General features: G+C 40.9%; 1 protein-coding gene across 3 annotated transcripts in view; it reads right to left on the bottom strand.

Moving 5' to 3' along the window:
• The window catches only part of RP1 (RP1 axonemal microtubule associated), a 176,553-nt gene extending 168,057 nt beyond the window's left edge, over positions 1-8,496 (bottom strand). For 2 of the 3 annotated variants that reach the window (XM_081917503.1, XM_081917501.1), the window contains exon 1: positions 8,370-8,496. The gene's annotated coding sequence lies outside the window, so the exon portion shown is untranslated. Of the gene's footprint in view, positions 1-4,155; positions 4,222-8,369 lie in introns of all 3 variants that reach the window. The other variant, XM_081917502.1, reaches the window with a different exon arrangement.
• Between the last annotated feature and the right edge of the window lie 6,937 nt (positions 8,497-15,433).

Below are 15,433 nucleotides of genomic sequence, written 5' to 3' on the forward strand. Positions count from 1 at the left end.
TTCTATTTATCCCCATGCTGGACTCCATTATATTTGGAATATATATTTTTTAAAACATATCATACTGAAAATTCTAGAACTGGTGCATTCAGTTGATCTACTAGTTCAGCAAAATGAATCCTTTACCAAGCATTCTGCTAATTTAGAATTCACTTTTTGGATGGAGGAAAATAACATGGAGAAAGGCAGGTGAGGAAATATCGCTTGGTCAGGTTCAGGATCATAATTTTAAAGTCACTGTCACCTATTTTGCATAAGGGTGCCAAGGACTTATATAAAAATAAATGAATGCATGAATTTCTGGTTATAAAAGTGGGGGGAAATTATTAGCTCCTTCCCTGCTGAGATAAATCACTCTCACTTGCCCAACTAGGCTTTCCATCTCCCCTCCCCTCCCCACCAATCCCCCCCCAAAAAAAAATGCCCAAGGAAAATGCCCAAGAGCAGCACAGGGTGGTGAGAGAAAGGTCAGATCATTCCTTCTGGCAAGCTGCAATACTTGTGCATCTTAGTGCTATATTAAATTCCACCATATGTTCCAATGTCAGTGTAAGGGAAAACAGGGAAATTCTGCTTGCCTTCTAGAATTGTTGGCTACCCACAAGATTCCTGAAGTGATTTGCCTGAAGACAAACCATGCAACTCAAGGTGAATTTTGGGTTAAGGTGAAATGCAGTGAACCCAGGCATGTGAGCAGTGCTGCACCAATACACTTAGGTACCTCAAGCACAGTTAAAATGGTATTCACCCACCCCACACTCTCTCAGACACGAATAGCTAGGGTTGTTTTAAAAAGCCTTGTAGACCCATTAAAACAAAAATTCTTGCCTTTCTCTACCCCTATGTGTCATTTGAAGGAAAATGCTTTATTGCACTGGATGGCAGGTCCAGTCCTGCAGGCCAGCATAACCTCCAGGGTTTTTGTTACTCTTACCAAAACCTTTCTGGCTTCTGCCAAAATTTTCTCAGATGTTGCTAAGTTGTGGGTGGACATATCAGATGACACAGCAATTCTTCAAACAGCTCTTGTTTGAGAGGCCAGAACAGAACTGAACTGAAGGGCTCAGTCAGCCTGCTTATATAGAGCTCCAGTACCTTGTTACTGTAACAACTTTCTAAAACTATCCAATCACTGAATGTCACTTTCGATCCTCCATTTGCATAACTATCTACAGTATCCCCCTGCTGGCCCAGGGTGAGAACTTCAGTACATAACAGATGTCATGCTAAATTTGCTCACAGAACCACTGTCCCTTCCCATTTAAACTTGTCAGTAGTTATAGAAAATTGAATTGTATGTTATAGCTATTGGTTACAGCTATAGTTCTGCGATCTATGTTTGTTAGAATTTCAGGCACAGGGGAACACCACCTTGTGGAAGCTAAGCAGTTTGGGGTCTGACCAGTACCCAGATGGGAGATCACCTAGGAACCATTTGCATGTAATCTTAGGTTCCATAATGGAAGAAAGTGAGATATAAATGTAAGAGAGAGAGAGGGAATGTTTGTTATGAATTATGTCTCAGATTTTTGTGGACATCATCCTCAAACATATATACACTCCTATCCCATATTTAAATGTAATTATGTATGTGTATATGTACAGTGGGGACGCAGGTGGCGCTGTGGGTTAAAGCCTCAGCGCCTAGGACTTGCCGATCGAAAGGTCGGCGGTTCGAATCCCTGCGGCGGGGTGCGCTTCCGCTGCTCGGTCCCAGCGCCTGCCAACCTAGCAGTTCGAAAGCACCTCCGGGTGCAAGTAGATAAATAGGGACCGCTTACCAGCGGGAAGGTAAACGGCGTTTCCGTGTGCGGCTCTGGCTCGCCAGAGCAGCGATGTCACGCTGGCCACGTGACCCGGAAGTGTCTGCGGACAGCGCTGGCCCCTGGCCTCTTAAGTGAGATGGGCGCACAACCCCAGAGTCTGTCAAGACTGGCCCGTACGGGCAGGGGTACCTTTACCTTATATGTACAGTATGTGCGTAATTCCTAATTCTTCAGCTCTAGAGATGCTAGTTCTATATTCAAGATAAATTGAAAGGCCTTCTTGCTGTGATAAGTAAAAATATCTTTATCACTTAAGTTCATCAAGAAAACTATTTTTAACAGATGATCAAACTTGCTCTTGCGAAAGCTCTGACTAATTCTGTCTCCACCCACCAGACTTTTGCTGCTTTGTATTCAGTTTTGCCTAAGGGTGCCAAAGACTTATCTAAGAAATTAAATCCACAAGTTTCCGGATAAAAAGTGGAAAAAATGATTAGCTCCTTCCCTGCTGAGATAAATCACTTCCCAATGTTTTCACTTGTAGACTTTACCATTTTTTTTTTCATTTTGTGCTTACTACAGCCACATTTATAAAGGAATGTGAATGTCAAAACTAATTTATTACTGTGCGTTATGAACTCTCAACTCTGCATGATAGTCTAGGAGCTCTAGAGAGTAATGGCCTAGCTAACTTTACATATATGCAAGCATCTACTTAATAGCAGGGCTTTTCCTATTTTTACATGGTGAAAATAAATTGACAATAAAAAAATCGTAAGTCAGCTGTCAAATCATTATTAACTAAAAGATAATTAGCAAAAATATGTCTGCTTATCTTTGGCAGCTCAAAGGGCAGACTAGTGTATCTATGGGATCCATATGGCCAATTAGCACTATACTTTATTTTTAGAGTAGGCCTCCATGTGTTGCAGCTCACTGGCAGAAGGAGGATTTGGCTATTATGGAAGGGAATGACATACTATTCCATCCAGTCCTGTGGTTCATTGACCTGAGGCACTGCAGTGCACACTTATCATGGCAATACTTGGGGAGAGGCGGCTGCATCGTGCCCTTGTGAGCAGAAAGGATGAGACTATATGTAGGCCCAACACAGCTTCTTTCATGTCAGTTTGCTTCCTATGCTAACTGTTATTTGGGGGTTTATAAAAACAGTAGGCAGACCTAACCCTCTTATACACTCCAGCTTGTAAAGGATTCCCATTCAAATAAACATCACATCCTCTAAGACCAGGATCCATAGATGTCAACTCTCAGATTTGAAAATAAGGGATCAGCAGCCTCAAAAATAAGGGATCAGCAGCATAGCTGTCAACTTTCAGATTTGAAAATAAGGGATCAGCTGCCTTACCTGTCCCGGAGACAGTCTATGGGATATCTAACAATCCTGGATAGCAGTGGGAAATGGCACTGAAATAAGGGAATTTTCCGCAAAAAAAAAGAAGGTTGACAGCTATGCCAGGATCCCTTTGAAAAAAACGAATGAAAGGCAAAGCCAATACGCCATTCAAACTGCTGTGTGCCTCACTGCCTGGAAAAGGAAAGGTGATGAGTGACTTATCTAAACCTAATGAAGTCATCTGGCTCTTTCAGCAGCCTCCTTTGTAATATATGGCCATAATAATGTGGCAGGCGGATGCCAAAATTGTACAAAGTACAGCACGGCAGTAGTTCAGTTTTGAACTGTCTTAATTTTTTTCCCCCCTATTAAAGCCTCTCTAATTTTAGCACCATTTTGACTGCCAAGAGCTAGAAATAAAAACCTATCTGTGACTGAAGACAAAAGATGTAAATATAACTGGAGTTTTATCTCTGTGGCTGCCACACTTACTGCCCATTCTTAATGTATGTTTACCCAGAAGTACTTCCCAAATAGGTTTACAGAAGATTGCACAGGAACTTTCTCAGATCCAACAATAAAAAGGACAGAGTAGAATAGAAAGAATTGTGACAGAAGGGAGCCTCTGTCTCAGGTCTGTCCTTCATTTTGAAGCAAGCAACCATCTTCCCTCAAGGTACCAAGGCACTGGCCCTTCCAAAGGATCTCAGGCAGCCTTAGAAAGCTGTTGCTTTTAAACTGTCTGCTGGTGTTTCTGTTATTAATTGCTGTTGCTGTCGTTAGTCACTTTTTTCCAAAAATTGAATCTCAATGTACTGATGCTGCTATAGTTGTGTTGTATTTTGCTATTTTTGTAAGACACCTTACATTATGTGAGGGAAGTTGGAGTATCAATATTTTTTAAGCAAAATAAGCCACATATACACATATATACATGTCAGGAAAGGTACTTCATTTGCCTAAAGTTACATAAAACTAGTCACTTGATAAGCACTTTTAGAAATGGCTATTTTGCTTGAAAGCCCCACTCACCTTACATAGATCAGGTATGGGAAACCTTTCTCAGCCCAGGGATGGATCTAGATACAGGAAAAGATGCTAAAAATAAGCCAGAAATTAGATAGTTATAACAAAAGAAATCCCCATGGAAAACCGCGTTTCAAAATTTACTGCTCTCTGGCACAATCAGGTGTTGCATGTTTATAGCACATTCAAATTGCTGTTTCTTTAATAATGTAGCTGAGTCCCAAGTCTTCATTCCTTTCTGGGCAACCTTCCGCGGACCACATGCTAGTGGTTGGCAAAATCACAAACTAGATTTCTTCTTGAAAGTTCTTTGTTTAGTTTCTGAACATTTTCCAGTCACATCAATGCCAACTTTTCTGAAACCATAACAATGTCTATTTTCCCCAACTTGCTGAATTCTTTAAAATTCAACCAAAGGATTTACCAGATATCTATAATCATCATTTTAAAAGTGTCTAGAAGAAACAGGTGTGAGAACAGGAAAATTAAAAGCCTAAGAGATTTCCGAGTTCCAAGAAGAACAGAAAAGCATTTAAAGATATAATGCTATAAAAGATAAACATGTTATAAAATATGTTTACCTGGAAGTCTGCTATGCAACAAAGCAGTCCTTTGGGATTCCAGAGACAGAGAGACAGACAGACAGACACACACACACACCAGAGGGAAAATATTTCCCATGTTTTCAGAAGAATTGAAAGAAACAAGTTGAAGTTTTACCTCAGTCTTTCTTTTCTAGAAAGGCAGCAGGGAAAGTCTAAAGGTTTCATAAAAGAAACACATGTGACTGTTAGGAATTAAATTAAATCTAAGGATGAGCTTCACATATTCTGGAAGAATTGCTCACACAGTCAAGGTCAGGATAAATTGAAAAGTAAAGCACAAATGTATTGTTGTCTGCTGCAGATTGGCTTTTCCTTGCCAGAACAAAGTGCATGTGCTCTCCACAGAATTTTTGGCAAAACTGTACCATGTCAAACATGTGAGCTTTGATCAGCAAGCAGCAATCAGACTCACCAAGCAACAACTGGCTGATTGAAAGGACAGTTAAGAAAAGAAACCCAATAGATGCTCATTTAGATTTGGAATGAGAACATCCTCACATAGAGAAGAATAGCACAGTATAAAAGAAAGCTATCAAAGGAAGGGGATAATAATCAGAATGGCCAGACTGTGGTGTTTTTTTAAAGATGCATGAACAAGTTCACCCCGAACACACAAACCCCAATGTCTGTCACATACATCTTTCATTGCAGGTAACTGAGAATGAGGGGGCTTAAGGAAACCTATTTGCATACATTGTGGCATGGTCTTCTGATTGGTAGGCCTGACACTTTTTCTTTCTATAATAGGATGCACCGAGAATAGCAGGCCTTTATCAGGCTTTATTGCCACTTGACAGGATAGAAAGCCCCTGCTGTGGTAAGCTGTGAACTAATGCAGCACACACACAACCTCACATTTGTATTCTACAGCAGTTAATCCAAAAATAACACCTCCTTGGGTCTCATCCATAAATATGCATTGAAAGGAACTTGGGGCAGGATCTCATCTATTTATCTAGATCACAAAGGTAGTCAAGGCTATTATTATTATTATTATTATTATTATTATTATTATTATTTCTTAAAGTTGCATGCTGCCCTATACCTGCAGGTCTCAGGGCCGTTGACAAAATAAAATCACAATATAAAAACATAAAATACATAGTAATTGTTGATAATAATAACCCACACACACCCTGCACACATTTTAAAAGAGCACTAGATGTCAGTCAATCAAAGGCCTGGTTAAAGAGGAATGTTTTTGCCTGGCACCAAAAGGTGTATAATGAAGACATCAGCTGAAACTCCCTGGGGAAAGCATTCTACAAAAAGGGAGCCGCCTATATGACTCTGGCTATCATGTTCCCAGCTTCCAGTGCAAACCTATGCACGTTTATTAAGAAACAATTTCTTTTCAGTTCAATGGGCTTACTCCCAAGTAAGAGTGATGCACAGAGTATTGCAGCTAAGTTAGTCTTCCCCTCCCCCCCCTTTTTTACAAAAATTAAACCTCAAGTATTAATGTGAATTTCACTTGTATAAACATGACAAGGACTAGTGCTCCCCTTGCATATTAATAGAATTTAACTTAAGCCCTATCATTTTCTTACAACTGTTGACTATCTGGGTCATGCTCAAGGAACCTTAACAGTATGTCACTATGCTTAAGTCAATCAGAAACAAAGAACCCACCATGATTTCATATTCCGTTTACAGTTTCTAAGGACACTGTGTATTCTTACTAACCTAAGTGATACCGTACCAAGGCAGTGGAATGTGTATAAACAAAATCTGGAGGAGTATTGCCATGGTGCAAATAGTAGAAAAAGTCAACAGGGATTACAACTTGGCAAATGTGTCAGAAAACAAAGAAGGGGAAATGATTGCATGGGCATATAAATAAGTGACACTCCTTTGGGAAATAAATTGCAACTCAATAATAGCAACAAAATATTCATAAATGAAACCAAACAAAGTATTAGCCATTTGTTTCTTGACTCAAGTCTCCATCAATGCAAGGTATGGTCCCACTGAATGCAGTGCTGTAACACCCTAGTCCACAGTATTTTGTATTGGTGTACTTGTGATAAGAGAAGCTACAGTAATGTCTTTTTTTCTGACTCTGTACAGTTTTAGGGTGGTAGTGGTGGTCTGTCACATACTAAATATAAAATTTGTGGTTTAACAACTTTTGGAATTGGGCATTAAGCCAGCTGCACCACAAGTATAATTGCAATAGTGATTCTTGGACTGGCATTTAAAAAGTCATTGCCTTGGGTGGATTCACCTAATGCAGGGGTCGGCAAGGCTTACCGGGGGTGGGCCAGATCACTCCCTCAGAGATACTTCGTGGGCCAGACCGGCACAGTACCGGTCTGGGCATGCGCAGAAGCGAATTCCAGCACTGTGGACATGTCCAGATGTGATTTCCGGAGCCATGGAAGAGAGTCCCCATGCCATGCTACACCAGTTTAGCGCAGCATGCGAGGACTTGCTGAGTGGGCGGCTCAGTTCGGGGGTGGCTCATGGGCCGGTTAAGCGACCCTCATGGGCCGCTTCTGGCCCATGGGCCTTAGGTTGCGACCTCTGACCTAATGAGTCCTATCAGGGGATGAGGGTTTCTGCTTTGCAATGGGGCTTGCATCCCCCATCATCCCAGCTCTGGGGGAATCAGGAGAACCCCTAGGACAGCATGCATGGAAAAGAGGGGAGATCATTCTCTCAGGCAAGCTGCAATGCTTGGGTTGACAGAATGCTCACCATAGTGCAATGTTGAATTCTGCCCCGTGACTTTATCTGCCTTTTCTTGGCATTTGTTAAGTTAGACTACAGTATTTTCAGTACATTCCACAGCGTACTAGTGGTCTAAAATAGCCATGGGTGGACTCTTGGCTCATTATTATTATTATTATTATTACTATTACTATTTATTATTTGATTTACAATTTATTATCAAAAATATCATTGATCATAATCTCTAGTGTCATATTGGTAGTAGTCTGTACATTGTAGTACCGTACATAATCAACTATTATTATACAATTCTACATAGTAATGCTCCTGCTCTCTCATGCTTGATATTTTGCTTCATCTTATTTACCATCCTAAGTTTCTTTTCTTTTGATTTTGTATTATATTTGTTGTATCATTGAAAATCAATTAAAATAAAATAAAATGGAAAAGAGACAGGTTTACTCTGATTAATCACACTGCAAGCTGATCCCTCAAAGTTTATCCTTATGATAAAACCGTGTGTGTATGTGTGTGTCCGTGTGTACACATACATATACTTATATCCAGCAACACAGCCCATTTTATGCAAGAGAAAGGAAAAATAGGTTGTTAAGTACTAGGGTATTACATTTGTGAAACCTTGTACTTCATAGTCCAACCGGTGTGATCATATAGGGTACTTTAGTCATGTTTAGGATAAGGATGCACTTGCCCCATTTTAAACATTCTCAGTCCTTCCTAAGATTGAGACAGATATTAATCTAATGCCAGGCAAAGAACAAAAATACCACAAACGTATGTAATGAAGCTGTCACAACCCAAAGTAATCACAGAACAGCTCGCTCCCTGGTATCCAAATGTGGCCACAATAAATTCACTGAGATAAATATTTAAGTATGTATCTGACATTCCCAGGATGCACTTAAATTAGGAACCACTTACAGGTTTGAAGCTCTTTGAGATAATATAGGAAGCTGTAGGGAAGAACTTTCTCAAAAAATCAAAGTTGCAAGATGTTCCTGTAGAACTGAAGCTCTCACCTCACCTGTGCTGCTATGATACACTGTAGACACTCGCCTTGTGCAAGTGTGTTGACACAATGTTAATGCCAGGATTACCTATAGCAACAACAAACAAGCTTCTATCAACAGAGGAACTGTGTATTATTTCCCGATTATTGCTGTAGTCACTCTCCTCAATGTGGTACATGAATTAAACATCATCAGGATCAATACTACGGGAATACTACACCTACAGACTCACTGATGCCACAGTCCTAAATACATTTAGCAGATCTTCAGTAGAATGCGCTTCCAAGCCACTGTGTTTAGAATCACAGCAGTGTGGTCTGGTCCTGTGGGTGTTTATTTGGAAGTAAGTTACACTGTGCTCCAGAGGACATGCTTCTCTGTGGTGTGCACAGTCTTGCAGTTCTAGCCTCTTTCCAACCTACTGTATCCCGCACAAACTGCAGCTGTTTCAAAGGAAGTATAACTCTGACTTGCACTGGGGACAAAAATGGAAAGGGCGGCACTTTCACACCTTGTTTGTGAGCTGCTGGTTGAATCAGAATGCTTGACTAGGTGAAAGGGGTATACTATTTTCTGAAGGTAATGCTGTAGTCTTAGCTGTCCATATATGGAAATGGTACACTGTGATCATTGCATAGGAATAATGTGTTTCGAAAGCTCCTCCATTGATGTAATCCCAATCCTTATTGGGAGCGAGAAGGGGGTTGGAGTAATTGCAACAAAGTACAAAGTACAAGACAGAGAAACCAGTAGGAGAACACTTCAATCTCCCAGGACATTCTATACAAGATCTCAAAGCAGCTGTTCTACTACAAAGGAATTTCAGAAATAGACTGGAAAGAGAAGCTGCTGAATTGCAACTTATTACCAAACTTAAAACCATGGAGAGACCTGGTCTGAACAAAGACATTGGATTCTTATCTCATTATACATGACAAAGCCATTTTTCACCTTCTCACCCCTTGCTTTTTCCTGTAAGATCTATTGCAGTCGTTAAGAGTTGTCAACAGGCTCATCACAGCTATCTGCCAATCACCCATTCCCACCACCCTTCTGAGTAATACCCCTCCCCACCTTCTCACTATATAGAAGGGTCTGGTGACTTCTGTTTCAGTGTATCTGAAGAAGTGTGCATGCACACGAAAGCTCATACCAAGAACTAACTTAGTTGGTCTTTAAGGTGCTACTGGAAGGAATTTTTTTGTTTTGACTATGGCAGACCAACACGGCTACCTATCTGTAACTCTACATTTTTGTGTGAGCCTCCTGTTGTTGTTTGGAAATGTCTGTGAATGTGGAAAAGTGTCACATATCACTGATATATGATCCCAGCAAAGGCAAAATCTGATAGTTCAGAAGCCATGGGGAAAGAAATAGAAACGTTCTAATAGAAATTTTTAAATACTGTATTTCAGTGATATTATAGGCAGTTCCAAATGAATAACCATCCTCATCAGCTACAGCAAAAGCAAAAAACTGTCATGTGATATGATAATAATGACTGCAGCTAACAAACAACAAAAAAAGGTTTCAGGTTTCTAGTAATTCAGAAAGAAATTAGCTTGAGGGCATGAGGACTTACTACCTCTTAATTGCAGCAATTACAATTCAGGATTTCAAGCCACATAAAATTATATGTGAATGTGAACCAGCAGAGGCAGATGAAGCAAAGAGTTTCAGCAGATAAAATCCCTGGTAGGAGCAATTGTCACGGCACACATCTTGCTCCCCAGTAACTATGAAATACCACCCACCCCAAAAACTGGAGGAGCCAAGCATATATCCCTCACACATGCTATATTAATGAGTTTGTTTCAACAAATTATCCAAACTATCGAGCAGTTTTCATTCACCACTGGTAAGTCTTCTAAATATCCCCTTATAAACTCTGCAGATGTGTCATATATGTACATCATATAAGCATTTGTTTAAAAAGTGCTGATCTCCACAAATAAAAGTTTTTCTTAAACAATACATTTAAAACGCTATTATGAAGAATGCTCACTGACTTCCACATCCAATTAAGGCTGATTTAAAATAGAAATAATTGCTGAAGTTTTTATCTTGCAGCAGACATCTGTTTCATCCATTTCTAATTCTCCACCTGCACTTGGAAATGATGCATAATAAACACTTCTAATTTGGGCATCATGCTTTCTGTAGAATGCATCAATAAAGGCAACATCAGAATTAGGTATAACTTCACTTCTGTTCAGCTGTGAATAATTAAAAACTAGTGCTTTACATAGCTGCCAGCTTCAGCTTCAACGATTTCACAGATACGCTGGGCCTGTTCATGCAGCCAGCCTTGGTTTCCTTATGTGCTCATCCACAAGAGCATGTGCAGCTGGCAGTGGCATGCCCTCCTGGCTCAGCAGAAAGTTCATGGAAATACCAACTGTATGAATTGTGGTCTCCATCAGGGACCAACATGCCAGACACATATCAGCTGGATAGCTCAGTTGGTTAGACCATGGTGCTGATAATGCCAAGGCTGCAGGTTTGATGCCTGTATGGAACAGCTGCATATTCCTGCATTGCAGGGGGTTGGACTAGATGATCCTTGGGGCCCCTTCCAACTCTGAAATTCTATGTGCAATAGTGGCCCTCAGAAATGATTTCACACATAGCAGGTGCTATATTAGCTCTACATATGAGTAGCCACATAAGGTAGTGGTGGTGGGAGATATTAGTACAAACCAGGTGGGTGCTGTTGCAGTAATGTTATAGTGGAACAGTGGTGGACTTGGGTAATATGGCGCCCTGTGCAAGGCCAAAGTTTTATTGCCCCCCCCCCAGCCCTTGTGCTGCCTTCCCAAAGCAGAGTAAGAAATCATGGGGCTTTGGGAAGCAGGTGTGAGGCTCTGGCAGGGTCCTAGAGCCCTCCTACCTCCTTCCCAAAAGTGGGAAAGTGCTAACTAGTCTTTGAGAAGAAGGCCTCACTTACCAGGCTTTGAAAAGGCTCCCCCCTCAACTCATCACCCAGTGTGTGTGTGTGTGTGTGTGTCGCACTCGCACAACCCTAAATCTGCCCTTGCGCTGAAATAACTGTTAGAGATTGCTATTCTCTGTAACTGGCTACAATCCAATTCAAGTGAATTTATCTGTTGTAGGAATACAAATTAGAGGGCAAAATGTGTTTGTGTGTAGGCAAATGGGAGCATGTGAACAGGCCGAATGGAAAAAACACACTACTGATATTGCAGTGGCAACGTTTGGCCATATCTCTCAAAACCTTTCACAGAAAGTGGCATGAGCTTCAAACTAATGTGCAGTGGTACCTCAGGTTACAAATGCTTTGGGTTACAAATGCTTCAGGTTACAGACTCTGCTAACCTAGAAGTAGTACCTCAGGTTTAAAAAACTTTACCTCAGGATGAGAACAGAAATTGTGCAGCGGCGGCGTGAGGCCCCATTAGCTAAAGTGGTACCTCAGGTTAAGAACGGTTTCAGGTTAAGAACAGACCTCCGGAATGAATTAAGTTCTCAACCAGAGGTACTACTGTAGTAGCAATAGAGAGCACACTAATCCACACCAACTGTGGTATGGACATTGTTTCTCTGTGGTGCTGTTTGCATGGATCTGGTGTGTGGGTGTGGGTGCAGGGGGGGGGGAGGGGAAGTGTGGCCAGAAGCCAATCATGTGGGCTTTTCTCATGATCATGGCTGAACAAAAATAAAACAGGCGAGGCAGAGGGAAAACTAAACTTAAGGAGAGCCAAATTCAATATGACACTAAAGGTGTCGCTGGAAGAACACCGGGTTTCTGTTGCTGCTGTTTTAAAACAAATTAATTACAGGCATGGGGAGCGTTTCCATCATGGCTGCTAAGTGCAGTGAGGGAGAGTTTTTCAGATAGGATAACAGAAGAATGGGGTGAAATTTAACATGGACAAGAAAGCTTTCATCAGTGTGAACAGAAACCTTTCTCCAATGCCAAATAGGATATGGGGGAGCATGACCCAAATTGGGGAAATGGCAAGGAAGAAGAGGTTAAATCTGCTCCACATGACCCCCACCATGGCCTCTGTCTGGATTGGGGCTGCTACACCTGCTATTGTTTTTCTTTCTTTTTTAAAAGAAAAAAATATCCCAAAAATATGTGGTGTGGGCATTATAATCTTTCCAGCACCAGGTTAAAATGTGTCTATTTGTCCAGGCATTTTAAATGGTTGCATTGCCTTAGACTGCCTTTCAATTTTAATAATTTTAATGCTGCCTCCAATTCTGACATTCTGTTAGGAATATTTTCTTAGTACATCTTGTATTTGGTATGAATAATTCTTATTTATACTATTGTATTTGGAATCTGATTGAATGAAATGTGGTCTAAAAATATTTTAAACAATAAAAGTAAGTTCACACACGGTGACACATGAGTCCCTTCCATAAACAATGTGGGTCCTTTAAAAAGGGGGGAGGAGACAATATTTTAAAATTAAGACCACCTTGTTGTGGTTTGGATTAGTCACTGATTTCTTTTTACAAATATCTCCAGTATATATGTATATTTAAGTAGTATATATTTATATATTTATATATTTAGCTATATATTTAAGTAGTTTCCCCCCTCTTAAGTGCAGTTAAACCTTTGAGGAGAGAGTGGAAAAGGGGGAGGAAACAGAAACAGAAAAAGAAAATAAATGGAAAGAAACAAAGGAAAGAATAGTGGCAAGTGTTCTCAGTCAAACCAAGGGCATATATTTTCATCCACTGCTTTGCCTGATATCATTCATACTCACATTTTCTAGGCTCACACAGTCTTCTCAGTTAGTGTGCTTGGAAAAAAGCTAAAAATTCCTTATCCATGTTTCTTTGTCAAACGTGCCCCTCAGGAATTTGATTTTTAAAAACCAAATCAGAATGCCGCATTAGGATTTCTGGCTTTATCAAAACCGCAGCAAGTATTCCACCTGCTGGACAAAGGCAGCAGTGACGCTTCCTTCACAGGAAACAGATGTAGCCAATATCTGCAATCTACACAATGACAAACAAAGGGGGAACAAAATCAAGGTTTCCCCTGTCTCGATATGCTAAGAAAATAAATAAAGTGGGATATGCAACCATCTGATTATAAGGACGTAAGAGGGTCATGTATTTGTCACAAAGGTTCTAAGTTCCTAAGAAATTCTAACATTTGTTCAGTGTGTTGCTGCTGTTGTTTTAAAAAGGCAAAATCATATTTGTTGCACTCAAATACAAAATGGCAAAACAAACAGCTGCCTCCTGGTTCTCAGCACAGGTACTTTTTCTGAGCAGTTATAAAATACAAGAGCAAACTCAAGAAAAGCCATCAGAGAAGCTACATACATGCCATATATTTAAAGTGCTTAAACCACATGACCAGCCCCAAAGAATCCTGGGAGGTGTAGTTCATTAAGTGTGCAGGGAATTGTATCTCTCTGCTGAATAAAATACTGTTTCCAGATTCCTTGGGAGAAGCCATATGTGTTAAATGTATTGTCTGTATGCAGCCAGACTCTCTTGGCAATAATACTGGAGTGTATAAACCCTTAAAAAAATAGAGCTACGCACAACCACAAGCTTCTACTCCCCTGGTGGAACCTGCTAATTGTTGAGTTGCAGTACAATGTGATCAGAGGTCACTGTTTCTTTTATGGTATCCTGCCTAATTTGCCTGACATTTGTTATCTTTTCTCTCCCGCTTTTTATACCTTATTTTCTTTCCTTAAACTATATTCCCCCCCCCCATATGCTCGCAAAAAATTGCTGATGACTTCCTGGTACCTTTGCATTACTGTATTTATTTATCAACTATCAACACCATAAAATGACATTGTAAGATATTGGGCAAAAGAGGAGGCCATTCCAAAAGATGGAACAAAGCCCTCGCATTCTTTTCTGTTCCTTTCCTTATACCCACTGACCATCCAGTTTTAACATCCCCCATTGTTCTCTTGACCTTTTCCCATCAGACACAATACTTCCCCTTTCGCTTCCTTCAAATTTTGCCAACTCTGCATGGCCTTTCTGGCAGAACAATCCCATGTACAGTGGTACCTCTAGTTATTGGCTCGATCCATTCTGGGGTGCCATTCGCACCCCAAAAAGTCCATAACTAGAGCACTGCTTCTGCACAGGTGTGCGGCACAATAGAGCACTTCTGCGCATGCATGAAGCATGCAGAACACTTCTGCGCATGCACGGCGAAACCCAGAACTACATACTTCCAGGTTTGCCACGTTCACAAGTTGAAAAGACACAACATGAACTTAACAGAACATGAGGTATGACTGTATAGGAAGGCAGTGGAATTTACACCAGCTTAAGTCTAGCAGTTTGAAAGCACATCAAAGTGCAAGTAGATAAATAGGTACCTCTGTGGCGGGAAAGTAAATGGCGTTTTCGTGCGCTGCTCTGGTTCGCCAGAAGCAGCTTAGTCATGCTGGCCACATGACCCAGAAGCTGTACACCGGCTCCCTCGGTCAATAAAGCAAGATGAGCGCCACAACCCCGAGTCGACCACAACTGGATCTAATGGTCAGGGGTCCCTTTACTCTTTACCAAGTCAAGCTTAGTTACCCCTATTCCAAATCCCACCTCAAGCCTGGTAGATAGGAAACAAGCCTTGGAAATAGAATTTTACCAACACTACCCATTTTTGCTGGTGTAAGTTTCACGTGACTGAACTGAAAAGGATTTGGAACAGGGGTAAGTACATCATTAAGTTCCACTGGCTGAGTCAGCAAAGCCTGAGCTCAGCCGGGTTGAGGGAGTTATGTAGGCATATTGCTTTCTGAGCTGTGATGAGGGAGTTGTGTCAGCTGAGCCCCTGCTTAGCTGAGACAGCCCAAGTTCCATCTATTCCAGACTCTCTCATCCCAGTGGATCTTGGGTATGGATGGCTCTGTTAATTTAGTTCAGATTCTGGCTAGTCAGCTGTCCCATAGAGACATATTATTCACCTGTCTCTGTAAGCAGAAGGTTAAACTGTCAGCTCAGCAGCTGTGTGCA

The sequence above is a fragment of the Podarcis melisellensis genome (assembly GCF_964234715.1).
Source record: "Podarcis melisellensis genome assembly, chromosome: 7".
Lineage (NCBI taxonomy): Eukaryota > Metazoa > Chordata > Lepidosauria > Squamata > Lacertidae > Podarcis > Podarcis melisellensis.